The sequence below is a fragment of the Oncorhynchus mykiss genome, chromosome 13, assembly GCF_013265735.2.
Source record: "Oncorhynchus mykiss isolate Arlee chromosome 13, USDA_OmykA_1.1, whole genome shotgun sequence".
NCBI classification, from domain to species: domain Eukaryota; kingdom Metazoa; phylum Chordata; class Actinopteri; order Salmoniformes; family Salmonidae; genus Oncorhynchus; species Oncorhynchus mykiss.
The window spans coordinates 5,920,852-5,936,301 of record NC_048577.1 but is presented as its reverse complement, the minus strand read 5'-3'; the positions used below and the strand labels follow the sequence as shown (position 1 = coordinate 5,936,301).

The 15,450-nt window shown below is 47.6% G+C and overlaps 1 protein-coding gene across 10 annotated transcripts in view; it reads left to right on the top strand.

Annotated features, from left to right (window-relative positions):
• Window positions 1-15,450, top strand: part of LOC110519495 (adhesion G protein-coupled receptor E2-like) — a 248,464-nt gene that overhangs the window by 140,562 nt on the left and 92,452 nt on the right. The gene's annotated exons all lie outside the window — the stretch shown is intronic.

Sequence of the window (15,450 nt, the reverse complement as noted above, 5' to 3'; positions counted from 1 at the left end):
TCAATAAAGTCTCTTTATATCGAAAAACCTCAGTTTTGTTCGCACGTTTTCTTCAGTAATCCACAGGCTCAAACGCAGTCAAAACAGGCAGACAAAAAAATCTAAATTGTATCCGTAAAGTTCATAGAAACATGTCAAACGATGTTTATATTCAATCCTCAGGTTGTTTTTGGCCTAAATGATCTATAATATTTCAACAGGACAATAACATCGTCACTATAAAAGGTAAACAAGAAATGCACTCTCTCGGGATTGTGCATGAAAAAGCTCTGCGACACGGTAGGGTCCACTCATTCAGACTGGTGTTACTCCCTCATTTATAAGAATGCAAGCCTGAAACGATTTCTAACGACTGTTGACATCTAGTGGAAGGCATTGGATCTGCAAATTGAGTCCCAAATCAATGGATACTGTAATGGCATTGAATAGAAAACTACAAAAACCCCCCAAAATACTTCCTGAATGGATTTTTCTCAGGTTTTCGCCTGCCAAATCAGTTCTGTTTTACTCACAGACACGATATTAACAGTTTTGGATACTTTAGAGTATTTTCTATCCAATCTACCAACTCTACCAGTTAAATGCATATCATATCATATCATCCAAAATTCTGAATGCTGCCCCCTACCCTAGAGAGGTTAAGAAATGTACTGAAAACCCCAGTGTAAACCTTGTACACAAAATGTTTGAAACGTCTTTTAAGATACAGAAGAACGGGAAAAGAATGGGGAAATAAACACTCACTTAATAGGGTTGAATGACCTCCGACCTCTATTCTGACTTTCTGGTGAGGCCTAATCACCCTCACCAGAAAAGCTAGAGACATTGGGTGAGATTTAAATGTAAGATGTAAACACTGATAATTAGGTAGAAGATTATAAATTAAATCAGATTGGTCACATACACGTTTTATCAATAGTCCTATGTGTGATTCAGACCATGAGGAGGAGAGAGAGAGAGAGAGAGAGTGCTGCCCCTGAATGAGGGAAACCTGTCTCCAGTCCATATTACTATATCTTGAATTACCTTATGGGATACAATTATTTCCTTATGGAGTTATCAAGGTCATTTGATTGTATTTGTTTTTCTGATTTGTTTATTGTTTACTTAACCGGCAGTGTTGTTGTTGTTTTGGACGCATAAAACAAGATGTGAGTCATGTGTCAAAAGGGAAGAAGTGTATTGTGGTTGTTGTTCTTGGTTGTTGTTTGAATTGTGGTTTTTGTTTTGTTTGTTGTATGATGTTTTGTTTGTTTTGTTTTTGTCTTGCTTAAAAAAAAATCTCTCCAGATTGGTTCTGCTATATGGTCGGGATTTCTCCCTAAGGGTTAGCCCTCTACCAAACCTGACCCTGTAACTCTGCAGTGAGGTCGTCAATGTTACAGGGGGAGTATAAGCCAATTTGATAAAATGGTTTTAACAGTGTGTTGTTATTCTATTTGACATTTGTCTTAGACATTTCTATTAAGAATATTGGTGGTAAAAATTTGTCATACAGTAAATAGTTTGTCTGGTTTCAGGCTTTTAATTTTGAAAAACGATGTTTTAAAGCCATTTGAACAATTATAACAATTTTAACAATAGTTATCGCAGCGTAATACAAGGAGGGAAAGTGAGGGAAAATGTTGCTGTCTGAAGAGGTAGCATTTAATTGTACACAGCATCTCCTCTCACTCTATCTTGGTTCGTGCAGGTGACTGTGACCTCCTCCTCAGACCAAATGACAGTACGCCCAGAACATTGTTCTGTGAACCAAAAAGACTATCTCAGTTTCAAGGTCCCAGATTTGAGAGAAGAAACCTTGTTAGTTATCAGTCAGTCAGTCACTTGCAGGAACCAACGCTGATGATGAATAATGAATCATGTAAATCATGCTTATATGAATTGTTTGGACAGCCGTATTTTAGAGAACTAACGGGACTGCCCCGGCAGAGCTCCTGACTGATGTGTACTATGTTGCATGAAGTTTGTTGGAACCTCTCCAGCTTGCTGATAATAAAGAATGATTCATTTAAGTTTGACTTTGAGTCCCTGGTGGTAATTTCCACGACAACGCAAATAATATTATGTTGTCACATCAGCACGGCAATGTTTGTAATGGATACCCTGTTTGGTTTGTGCAAGTGTGATTGATAGGTGAAACACCGGCATGTTTGTGTGTGTGTGTTTGTGTGTCTATGTGTGTGGCAAGGGCTCAGCATGCTTTGTGTGTGTCCACTACAGATGAGGATGAGTGTGTGTATTTGTGCATCCGTGTGTTTGTGTGTGTGTGTGTGTGTGTGTGTGTGTGTGTGTGTGTGTGTGTGTGTGTGTGTGTGTGTGTGTGTGTGTGATGCGAGTATCTCAGCTTAGCTTGTGTGTGTGTCAGTCCACTACAGATGAGGATGAGTGTGTGTGGGTTCCCTCGGTGCGCAGCCCTCTGGGCATGTGCACATACACACCTGGTCGATACACCTGTCTGTCAGGCTTAGTAACAACAGTAACAACACTGCGCCCGGCACAGATGAGACGGCTGAGGCCATGCTAGCCCTGACCCCTGAACCTGCCCTGACCTCTGACCCTCGACCTCTAACCACATGGCCCCTATCTTTTGGCCACATTCCAATCCAGACGTCTGCCTGAACTCACAGCTGTACCCATCACGTGATATAGCAGCAATCTGATGCCTGACTGAGCTGTAAGTCCAGAACAGACTGTGGGAGCAGCACAGTACTACATAGAGCCATGACTACAAGGAACTCTATTCCACATCAGGTAACTCACGCCAACAGTAAAGTTTGATACAAAATAATACACCTTATGGAACAGCGGGGACTGTGAAGCAACACAAACATAGACAAGTGCATATAAACACAAGATAACATTGTAGATAAGTGGTAGAAGAGTAGAGGCCTAAGGGCACACACTTAATATGTTGTGAAATCTGTTGTGAATGTATTGTATTGTACCCTAAACCAGTTTGAACTGTGACCCCGTACCCTAAACCAGTTTGAACTGTGACCTCGTACCCTAAACCAGTTTGAACTATGACCACAACACATCGTCTTGCAGGAGGCAGAACTAAGACTTGGCGTGTGTCCCAGTTCACTTTCCTTCACTGAACTCACACTAGCATGCCTCCACCAATCCAATGCTTTTAGTTTTGAAGTAGTGAACAAGTGTACACTTCAGAGGAAAGGAGGGAGCAGTGGCCTCTAGTGGAATGTTTCTTAATATTTTTAATAATTTCATAATTAAGCAACTTTTTATCATTTTTTAATCCTGAAAATCCAGTGTTTCTATTTTAAACGTTTTTTGTTATATTACACTCTAATGTGATATAAAGTGTAATATTGGAATGAAACTGACATGGTACGTGTGTCTTATATTTAGACAGTCAAATAGTGATGGATCTCTCAGAGAAAACGATGCAGAGGAAATATATGACATTTTAAGTGAGGCCCTCCGGACCAGGTTGAAGATCAAATGCGGCCCACTTGGCAAAATGAGTGTGACCCCCCTGATCTAGACTGTTAGAGAGGTCACTACCCTCACTGATCCCCATGCTACTTCCTCAAACAGAGGTTACTGTTGTGCCACTGCAAACCGCCCCATAAGGACAGGTCTAGGTTCAGTTACTGTGTAAGCCTGGATAATGATGATCAGTAAGGGACTATGTAAACTGATCTGAGTGTGGTGCTTATATTACAGTAGGGACTTTTTTGCTGTAGAATCCGTTATTCCACTGGCAGCTTCCTCTTTCTAGTAAATGAGGCCCAAATGACACCCTATTCCCTGTATAGTGCACTACATTTGACCAGGGCCCATAGTGCACTGTATAATAGGTTGTCAATTGGGATGAATGCTAGGATGGTTACCATGGTAACATTTTTAGCACTAGTGTGCTGTGGGTTTCTGGGTGTTTTAATCTCCACCTCAACTTCCTCCCTGTCTCATGTCTTCATTTATATCTAAGTTAGTTGGTATCTGATGGTAAACTTGGTTACCCATGGCAACAACTTGGATCCACTATGAACATGATAAGGATGTGACAGTTTTCATTTGTGTGTTGTGTTGTGTTGTGTTGGGGTGTGTGGTGTGTGGTGTGTTGTGGTGTGTTGTTGTGTTGTGTTGTTGTGTTGTGGTGTGTTGCGGTGTATGGTGTGTTGTGGTGTGTTGTTGTGTTTTTTGTGTTGTTATGGTGTGTTGTTGTGTTGTGTTGTGGTGTGTTTTGTTGTTGTGGTGTGTGGTGTGGTGTGTTGTGTTGTTGTGGTGTGTGGTGTGTGGTGTGTGGTGTGTTGTGTTGTGGTGTGTAGTACTGTGCGCCTCCCATATGCTGTTCTGGACTTGGGGACTGTGAAGAGACCTCTGGTGGCATGTCTTTGGGGGTAAGTATGGCTGTCTGAGCTTTGTGCCAGTAGTTCAAACAGACAGCTTGGTGCTTTCAACATGTCCAGTCATCTCATAAATACAAGTAATGAGGAAGTCGATCTCTCCTTCACTTAGAGCCAGGAAAGTTTGACACACATATTATTAGTGTTAGCTCTCTGTGTACAACAGAAGGCCAGCCGTGCTGCCCTGTTCTCAGCCAATTGCACTTTTCCTACAGTAAGTCCCTCTTTGTGGCACCTGACCACACGACTGAACAGTAGTCAAGCTGCATCAAAATTAGGGCCTGTAAAACCTGCCTTGTTGACAGTGCTGTTAAGAAGGTAGAAACTAGGGCCTGTAAAACCTGCCTTGTTGATAGTGCTGTTAAGAAGGTAGAAACTAGGGCCTGTAGGACCTGCCTTGTTGACAGTGCTGTTAAGAAGGTAGAAACTAGGGCCTGTAAAACCTGCCTTGTTGATAGTGCTGTTAAGAAGGTAGAAACTAGGGCCTGTAGGACCTGCCTTGTTGACAGTGCTGTTAAGAAGGGTCTGTAGGACCTGCCTTGTTGACAGTGCTGTTAAGAAGGTAGAAACTAGGACCTGTAGGACCTGCCTTTTTGACAGTGCTGTTAAGAAGGTAGAAACTAGGGCCTGTAGGACCTGCCTTGTTGACAGTGCTGTTAAGAAGGTAGAAACTAGGGCCTGTAAAACCTGCCTTGTTGACAGTGTTGTTAAGAAGGTAGAAACTAGGGCCTGTAAAACCTGCCTTGTTGACAGTGTTATTAAGAAGGTAGAGCAACACTTTATTATGGACAGACTTCTCCCCATCTTAGCTACTGTTGACTCAATATGTTTTGACCATGACAGTTTACGATCCTGTTACGGTGAGTGAATGAGGACCCAAAAGCGAACTAACTTAAACAGAGCTTCTTTAATAACCAAACATAGGTAGGCTCAGATAGACCGGCAGATTCGGACAGGACAGGACAAGGTTACAGCAAACATGACGATAGTCTGGCTCAGGCATGAAACACAACAAACAAGAATCCGACAAGGACAGGAACAGAAACAGAGAGAGATATAGGGACCTAATCAGAGGGAAAAGGGGAACAGGTGGGAAACGGGGTGAATGGGTAGTCAGAGGAGACAAGGAACAGCTGGTGGAAAGCGGGGGAGAAAAGGTAACCTAACAACGACCAGCAGAGGGAGACAGGGTGAAGGGAAAGGACAGAGACAAGACACAACATGACAGTACATGACAGTACCCCCCCACTCACCGAGCGCCTCCTGGCGCACTCGAGGAGGAAACCTGGCGGCAACGGAGGAAATCCTCGATCAGCGCACGGTCCAGCACGTCCCGAGAGGGAACCCAACTCCTCTCCTCAGGACCGTACCCCTCCCAATCTACGAGGTACTGGTGACCACGGCCCCGAGGACGCATGTCCAAAATTCTACGGACCCTGTAGATGGGTGCGCCCTCGACAAGGATGGGGGGGGAGGGGGGGGAAGACGAGCGGGGGCGCGAAGGACGGGCTTGATGCAGGAGACATGGAAGACCGGGTGGACGCGACGAAGGTATCGCGGAAGAAGAAGTCGAACTGCGACAGGATTAATGACCCGAGAAATACGGAACGGACCAATGAACCGTGGGGTCAACTTGCGAGAAGCCGTCTTAAGGGGAAGGTTCTGAGTGGAGAGCCAAACTCTCTGACCGCGACAATATCTAGGACTCTTAGTTCTACGCTTATTAGAAGCCCTCACAGTCTGCGTCCTATAACGGCAAAGTGCAGACCTGACCCTCTTCCAGGTGCGCTCGCAACGTTGGACAAAAGCCTGAGCGGAGGGGACGCTGGACTCGGCGAACTGAGATGAGAACAGCGGAGGCTGGTACCCGAGGCTACTCTGAAAAGGAGATAGCCCGGTCGCAGACGAAGGAAGCGAGTTGTGGGCGTATTCTGCCCAGGGGAGCTGTTCTGACCAAGACGCAGGGTTACGAAAAGAAAGACTGCGTAAGATGCGACCAATAGTCTGATTGGCCCGTTCTGCTTGACCGTTAGACTGGGGGTGAAAGCCGGAAGAGAGACTGACGGAAGCCCCAATCAAACGGCAAAACTCCCTCCAAAATTGAGACGTGAATTGCGGACCTCTGTCCGAAACGACGTCTGACGGAAGGCCATGAATTCTGAAAACATTCTCGATGATGATTTGTGCCGTCTCTTTAGCAGAAGGAAGCTTAGCAAGGGGAATGAAATGAGCCGCCTTAGAGAACCTATCGACAACCGTAAGAATAACAGTCTTCCCCGCTGACGAAGGCAGTCCGGTGACAAAATCTAAGGCGATGTGAGACCACGGTCGAGAGGGAATAGGAAGCGGCCTGAGACGGCCGGCAGGAGGAGAGTTACCGGACTTAGTCTGCGCGCAGACCGAACAAGCAGCCACGAAACGACGCGTGTCATGCTCCCGGGTGGGCCACCAAAAACGCTGGCGAATGGAAGCAAGCGTACCCCGAACGCCAGGGTGGCCGGCTAACTTGGCAGAGTGAGCCCACTGAAGAACGGCCAGACGAGTAGGAACGGGAACAAAAAGAAGGTTCCTAGGACAAGCGCGCGGCGACGGAGTGTGAGTGAGCGCTTGTTTTACCTGCCTCTCAATTCCCCAGACAGTCAACCCGACAACACGCCCCTCAGGGAGAATCCCCTCGGGGTCAGTGGAGGCTACTGAAGAACTGAAGAGACGAGACAAAGCATCAGGCTTGGTGTTCTTAGAGCCCGGACGATAAGAAATCACGAACTCGAAACGAGCGAAAAACAGCGCCCAACGCGCCTGACGCGCATTAAGTCGTTTGGCAGAACGGATGTACTCAAGGTTCCTATGGTCAGTCCAAACGACAAAAGGAACGGTCGCCCCCTCCAACCACTGTCGCCATTCGCCTAGGGCTAACTGGATGGCGAGCAGTTCGCGGTTACCCACATCATAGTTACGTTCCGACGGCGACAGGCGATGAGAAAAATACGCGCATGGGTGGACCTTGTCGTCAGAGAGGGAGCGCTGAGAAAGGATGGCTCCCATGCCCACCTCTGACGCGTCAACCTCGACAACGAACTGTCTAGAGACGTCAGGTGTAACAAGGATAGGAGCGGATGTAAAACGATTCTTGAGGAGATCAAAAGCTCCCTGGGCGGAAACGGACCACTTAAAGCACGTCTTGACAGAAGTAAGGGCTGTGAGAGGAGCTGCCACCTGACCGAAATTACGGATGAAACGACGATAGAAGTTCGTGAAGCCGAGAAAGCGCTGCAGCTCGACGCGTGACTTAGGGACGGGCCAATCAATGACAGCTTGGACCTTAGCGGGATCCATCTTAATGCCTTCAGCGGAAATAACAGAACCGAGAAATGTGACGGAGGAGGCATGAAAAGTGCACTTCTCAGCCTTCACAAAAAGACAATTCTCTAAAAGGCGCTGGAGGACACGTCGAACGTGCTGAACATGAATCTGGAGTGACGGTGAAAAAATCAGGATATCGTCAAGGTAAACGAAAACAAAGATGTTCAGCATGTCTCTCAGGACATCATTGACTAATGCCTGAAAGACAGCTGGAGCGTTAGCGAGGCCGAAAGGAAGAACCCGGTATTCAAAGTGCCCTAACGGAGTGTTAAACGCCGTCTTCCACTCGTCCCCCTCCCTGATGCGCACGAGATGGTAAGCGTTACGAAGGTCCAACTTAGTGAAAAACCTGGCTCCCTGCAGGATCTCGAAGGCTGAAGACATAAGAGGAAGCGGATAATGATTCTTCACTGTTATGTCATTCAGCCCTCGATAATCTATGCAGGGGCGCAGAGACCCGTCCTTCTTCTTGACAAAAAAAAAACCCCGCTCCGGCGGGAGAGGAGGAGGGGACTATGGTACCGGCGTCAAGAGCTACAGACAAATAATCTTCGAGAGCCTTACGTTCGGGAGCCGACAGAGAGTATAGTCTACCCCGGGGGGGGGTGGTTCCCGGAAGGAGATCAATACTACAATCATACGACCGGTGTGGAGGAAGAGAGGTGGCCCTGGACCGACTGAACACCGTGCGCAGATCGTGATATTCCTCCGGCACCCCTGTCAAATCACCAGGCTCCTCCTGTGAAGAAGAGACAGAGGAAACAGGAGGGATAGCAGACATTAAACATTTCACATGACAAGAGACGTTCCAGGAGAGGATAGAATTACTAGACCAATTAATGGAAGGATTATGACAAACTAGCCAGGGATGGCCCAAAACAACAGGTGTAAAAGGTGAACGAAAAATTAAAAAAGAAATGGTTTCACTATGATTACCAGAAACAGTGAGGGTTAAAGGTAGCGTCTCACGCTGAATCCTGGGGAGAGGACTACCATCCAGGGCGAACAAGGCCGTGGGCTCCTTTAACTGTCTGAGAGGAATGTCATGTTCCCGAGCCCAGGTCTCGTCCATAAAACAGCCCTCCGCCCCAGAGTCTATTAAGGCACTGCAGGAAGCTGACGAACCGGTCCAGCGTAGATGGACCGACAAGGTAGTGCAGGATCTTGAAGGAGAGACAGGAGTAGTAGCGCTCACCAGTAGCCCTCCGCTTACTGACGAGCTCTGGCCTTTTACTGGACATGAAGTGACAAAATGACCAGCGGAACCGCAATAGAGACAGAGGCGGTTGGTGATTCTCCGTTCCCTCTCCTTAGTCGAGATGCGGATACCTCCCAGCTGCATGGGCTCAGCACCCGAGCCGGCAGAGGAAGATGGTAGTGATGCGGAGAGGGGGGCAACGGAGAGCGCGAGCTCCTTTCCACGAGCTCGGTGACGAAGATCAACCCGTCGCTCAATGCGAATAGCGAGTTCAATCAAGGAATCCACGCTGGAAGTAACCTCCCGGGAGAGAATCTCATCCTTTACCTCTGCGCGGAGACCCTCCAGAAGACGAGCGAGCAAGGCCGGCTCGTTCCAGCCACTGGAGACAGCAAGAGTGCGAAACTCAATAGAGTAGTCTGTTATGGATCGATTGCCTTGACATAGGGAAGACAGGGCCCTGGAAGCCTCCTCCCCAAAAACAGATCGATCAAAAACCCGTATCATCTCCTCCTTAAAGTCCTGATACTGGTTAGTACACTCAGCCCTTGCCTCCCAGATTGCCGTGCCCCACTCACGAGCCCGTCCAATAAGGAGAGATATGACGTAGGCGACACGAGCAGTGCTCCTGGAGTAAGTGTTGGGCTGGAGAAAAAACACAATATCACACTGGGTGAGGAACGAGCGGCATTCAGTGGGCTCCCCAGAGTAACACGGCGGGTTATTGATTCTGGGCTCCGGAGATTCGAAAGCCCTGGAAGTGGCCGGTGGATCGAGGCGGAGATGGTGAACCTGTTCTGTGAGGTTGGAGACTTGGGTGGCCAGGGTCTCAACGGCATGTCGAGCAGCAGACACTTCCTGCTCGTGTCTGCCTAGCATCGCTCCCTGGATCCCGACGGCTGAGTGGAGAGGATCCGAAGTCGCTGGGTCCATTCTTGGTCGGATTCTTCTGTTACGGTGAGTGAATGAGGACCCAAAAGCGAACTAACTTAAACAGAGCTTCTTTAATAACCAAACATAGGTAGGCTCAGATAGACCGGCAGATTCGGACAGGACAGGACAAGGTTACAGCAAACATGACGATAGTCTGGCTCAGGCATGAAACACAACAAACAAGAATCCGACAAGGACAGGAACAGAAACAGAGAGAGATATAGGGACCTAATCAGAGGGAAAAAGGGAACAGGTGGGAAACGGGGTGAATGGGTAGTCAGAGGAGACAAGGAACAGCTGGTGGAAAGCGGGGGAGAAAAGGTAACCTAACAACGACCAGCAGAGGGAGACAGGGTGAAGGGAAAGGACAGAGACAAGACACAACATGACAGTACATGACAGATCCAGGGTTACTCCATGCAGTTTAGTCACCTTCATTTGCATAATTTCAACATTATGCATTTGAAGATTTATTTGAAGTTTAGGGTTTGGTTTGAAATATTTAGGACTAAATGATTCCTTGCCACCCATTTTGAAAGTCACTGCAGCTCTTTGTTAAGTGTTGCAGTCATTTCAGGCTCTGTAGTAGCTGACATATATAGTGTTGTGTCATCCTCATGCATAGACACACTGGCTTCACTCAAAAGTGTGGCAACTGCTCGGCCTCCGACCACAAGGCACTACAGAGTGTTGTAATGGCTTTCTTCCTGGGAAGGAGAGGTTGGACCAAAACGCAGCGTGGTTATAGTTCATGTTTATTAATAAGAAAACTCAACATGAACACAATACAAAACAATAAACGTGTCAAAACCGAAACAGTCCTAACTGGTGCAGAAAACACTAAGACAGGAAACACAAAAGAACTATGGTCAGACCGTGACAGTACCCCCCCGCCCAAGGTGCGGACTCCGACCGCACAACCTAAACCTATAAGGTAGGGTTTGGATGGGCATCTGTCCGCGGTGGCAGCTCTGGCGCTGGACGTGGACCCCACTCCATCATAGTCTTTGTCCACCTCCTTAGCGTCCCTTGAGTGGCGACCCTCACCGCCGACTTTGGCCTAGTAACCCTAACAAAGGGCCCCACTGGACTGAGGGGTGCCTCATTACTGAGGAAGCTCAGGACTGAGAGATAGCTCAGGGAGGTTGACGGCTCTGGCGGATCCTGGCTGAATGGCGGCTCTGGCGGATCCTGGCTGAATGGCGGCTCTGGCGAATCCTGGCTGACTGGCGGCTCTGGCGGATACTGACTGACTGGCGGCTCTGGCAGATCCTGGATGACTGGCGGCTCCTTGCAGACTGGCGGCTCTGGCGGCTCCCTGCAGACTGGCGGCTCTGGCGGCTCCCTGCAGACTGGCGGCTCTGGCGGCTCCCTGCAGACTGGTGGCTCTGGCGGCTCTGGACAGATGGGAGACGCTAGCAGCTCTGGACAGACGGGAGGCTCTAGCAGCTCTGGACAGGCGAAGTTCACTGTAGGCCTGGTGCGTGGTGCCGGCACTGGTGGTCCTGGGCCGAGGACACGCACAGGAAGCCCGGTGCAGGGAGCTGCCACCGGAGGGCAGATGCGTGGAGGTGGTACTGGATAGATCGGACCATGCAGGCTCACTGGAGCTCTTGAGCACCGAGCCTGCCCAACCTTACCTGGTTGAATGCTCCCGGTCGCCCTGCCAGTGTGGCGAGGTGGAATAGCCCGCACTGGGCTGTGCAGGCGAACCGGGGACACCATGCATAAGGCTGGTGCCATGTAAGCCGGCCCAAGGAGACGCACTGGAGACCAGATGCGTAGAGCCGGCTTCATGGCACCTGGCTCGATGCCCACTCTAGCCCGGCCGATATGAGGAGCTGGCATGTACCGCACCGGGCTATGCACCCACACTGGGGACACCGTGAGCTCCACAGCATAACACGGTGCCTGCCCGGTCTCTCTCGCCCTCCGGTAAGCACAGGAAGTTGGCGCAGGTCTCCTACCTGGCTTCGCCATACTTCCTGTGTGACACCCCCCCAAGACATTTTTGGGGCTGCCTCTCAGGCTTCCTTGCCAGCCGTGTTCCCTCGTATCGCCGGTTCCTCTTTCCGGCTGCCTCTGCTCTCCTAGCTGCCTCCACCTGTTCCCATGGAAGGCGATCCTTTCCCGCCAGGATCTCCTCCCATGTGTAGCAACCCTTGCCGTCCAACACGTCCTCCCATGTCCATTCCTCCTTGCGCTGCTCCTGCTCTTGTAGCTGCTGCTGCCTCTCCTGCTGTTGCTGCTTTTCACCATGCCGCTTGGTCCTGTTGTGGTGGGTGGTTCTGTAACGGCTTTCTTCTTGGGAAAGAGAGGAGGACCAAAACGCAGTGTGGTTATAGTTCATGTTTTTTAATAAGAAAACTCAACATGAACACAATACAAAACAATAAACGTGGCAAAACCGAAACAGTCCTAACTGGTGCAGAAAACACTAAGACAGGAAACACAAAAGAACTATGGTCAGAACGTGACAAGTGTAGTGCGTACGGCCCAGTACATCACTGTTACCAGGCTTCCTGCCATCCAGGACCTCTATACCAGGCGGTGTCAGAGGAAGGCCCTAAAAATTGTCAAAGACTCCAGCCACCCTAGTCGTAGACTGTTCTCTCTGCTACGGTACCAGAGCACCAAGTCTAGGTCCAAGAGGCTTCTAAACAGCTTCTACCCCCAAGCCGTAAGACTCCTGAACATCTAATCAAATGGTTGCCCAGACTATTTGCATTGCCCCCCTCCTCCTTTACACTGCTACTACTCTATTTTATAATCTATGCATAGTCACTTTAATAACTCTACCTACCTCAATTACCTAGACTAACCGGCTGTCCCCGAAAGAGACTCTGTACCGGTACCCCTGTGTATAGCCTCGCTATTGTAATTTTACTGCTACTCTTTAATTATTTATTACTTGTATTTCTTATTCATATTTTTTAAAGTATTGTTTAATAAAAAAAATGTAAACAGCATTGTTGGTTAGGGCCTGAAAGTCAGCATTTCACTGTATTGTGTGACAAATAACATTTGATTTGATGTCATTAGTAAACATCTAAAAAAGTAAGGGGCCTAGAATTCCTTTAAAAAGTAAGGGGCCTAGAATTCCTTTAAAAAGTAAGGGGCCTATAATTCCTTTAAAAAGTAAGGGGCCTAGAATTCATTTAAAAAGAAAGGGGCCTAGAATTCCTTTAAAAAGTAAGGGGCCTAGAATTCCTTTAAAAAGTAAGGGGCCTAGAATTCCTTTAAAAAGTAAGGGGCCTAGAATTCCTTTAAAAAGTAAGGGGCCTATAATTCCTTTAAAAAGTAAGGGGCCTAGAATTCATTTAAAAAGAAAGGGGCCTAGAATTCCTTTAAAAAGTAAGGGGCCTAGAATTCCTGATTCTACCTGGATTATGTGTCTCTGTGTTCTGTTGGACAGGTAACTCTTTATCCACACTATAGCAGGGGGTGTAAAGCCACAACATGTGTTTTTCCAACAGCAGACTATGATTGATAATGTAAAAAGTCGAGCAAAACAGCCCATACAATCTTTCTATCATCAATTTCTCTCAGCCAATCAGTAATTTGTGTAAGTGCTGTGCTTGTTGAATGTTCTTCCCTGTAAGTGCTGAAAGTCTGTTGTCAGTTTGTTTACTGTAGAAATGCATTGTTTCTGGTCCAACACCATTTTTTCTAAAAGTTTACTAAGGGTTGGTAACAGGCTGATTGGTCTAAAAGTTTACTAAGGGTTGGTAACAGGCTGATTGGTCTAAAAGTTTACTAAGGGTTGGTAACAGGCTGATTGGTCTAAAAGTTTACTAAGGGTTGGTAACAGGCTGATTGGTCTAAAAGTTTACTAAGGGTTGGTAACAGGCTGATTGGTCTAAAAGTTTACTAAGGGTTGGTAACAGGCTGATTGGTCTAAAAGTTTACAAAGGGTTGGTAACAGGCTGATTGGTCTAAAAGTTTACTAAGGGTTGGTAACAGGCTGATTGGTCTAAAAGTTTACTAAGGGTTGGTAACAGGCTGACTGGTCTAAAAGTTTACTAAAGGTTGGTAACAGGCTGATTGGTCTAAAAGTTTACTAAGGTTTGGTAACAGGCTGATTGGTCAAAAAGTTTTCTAAGGGTTGGTAACAGGCTGATTGGTCTAAAAGTTTACTAAGGGTTGGTAACAGGCTGATTGGTCTAAAAGTTTACTAAGGGTTGGTAACAGGCTGATTGGTCTAAAAGTTTACTAAGGGTTGGTAACAGGCTGATTGGTCTAAAAGTTTACTAAGGGTTGGTAACAGGCTGATTGGTCTAAAAGTTTACTAAGGGTTGGTAACAGGCTGATTGGTCTAAAAGTTTACTAAGGGTTGGTAACAGGCTGATTGGTCTAAAAGTTTACTGTGGGTTGGCAACAGGCTGATTGGTCTAAAAGTTTACTAAGGGTTGGTAACAGGCTGATTGGTCTAAAAGTTTACTAAGGATAGGTTACAGGCTGATTGGTCTAAAAGTTTACTAAGGGTTGGTAACAGGCTGATTGGTCTAAACGTTTAGTAAGGGTTGCTAACAGGCTGATTGGTCTAAAAGTTTACTAAGGGTAGGTTACAGGCTGATTGGTCTAAAAGTTTACTAAGGGTTGGTAACAGGCTGATTGGTCTAAAAGTTTACTAAGGGTTGGTAACAGGCTGATTGGTCTAAAAGTTTACTACGGGTTGGTAACAGGCTGATTGGTCTAAAAGTTTACTAAGGGTTGGTAACAGGCTGATTGGTCTAAAAGTTTACTAAGGGTTGGTAACAGGCTGATTGGTCTAAAAGTTTACTAAGGGTTGGTAACAGGCTGATTGGTCTAAAATTTTACTAAGGGTTGGTAACAGGCTGATTGGTCGGCCTTTTGAGCCAGTAAAGGGGACTTTACTTTACTTTACTAGGCCTGAGGCAACACACCTAGTAGGCCTGAGGCAACACACCTATTAGTTCTGAGTTAACACACCTAGTAGGCCTGAGGCAACACACCTAGTAGGCCTGAGACAACACACCTAGCAGGCCTGAGGCAACACACCTAGTAGGCCTGAGTTAACACACCTAGTAGGCCTGAGGCAACACACCTAGTAGGCCTGAGGCAACACACCTAGTAGGCCTGAGGCAACACACCTAGTATGCCTGAGGCAACACACCTAGTAGGCCTGAGGCAACACACCTAGTAGGCCTGAGGCAACACACCTAGTAGGCCTGAGGCAACACACCTAGTAGGCCTGAGGCAACACACCTAGTAGGCCTGAGGCAACACACCTAGTAGGCCTGAGGCAACACACCTAGTAGGCCTGAGGCAACACACCTAGTAGGCCTGAGGCAACACACCTATTAGGCCTGAGGCAACACACCTAGTAGGCCTGAGACAACACACCTAGCAGGCCTGAGGCAACACACCTAGTAGGCCTGAGTTAACACACCTAGTAGGCCTGAGGCAACACACCTAGTAGGCCTGAGGCAACACACCTAGTAGGCCTGAGGCAACACACCTAGTATGCCTGAGGCAACACACCTAGTAGGCCTGAGGCAACACACCTAGTAGGCCTGAGGCAACACACCTAGTAGGCCTGAGGCAACACACCTAGTAGGC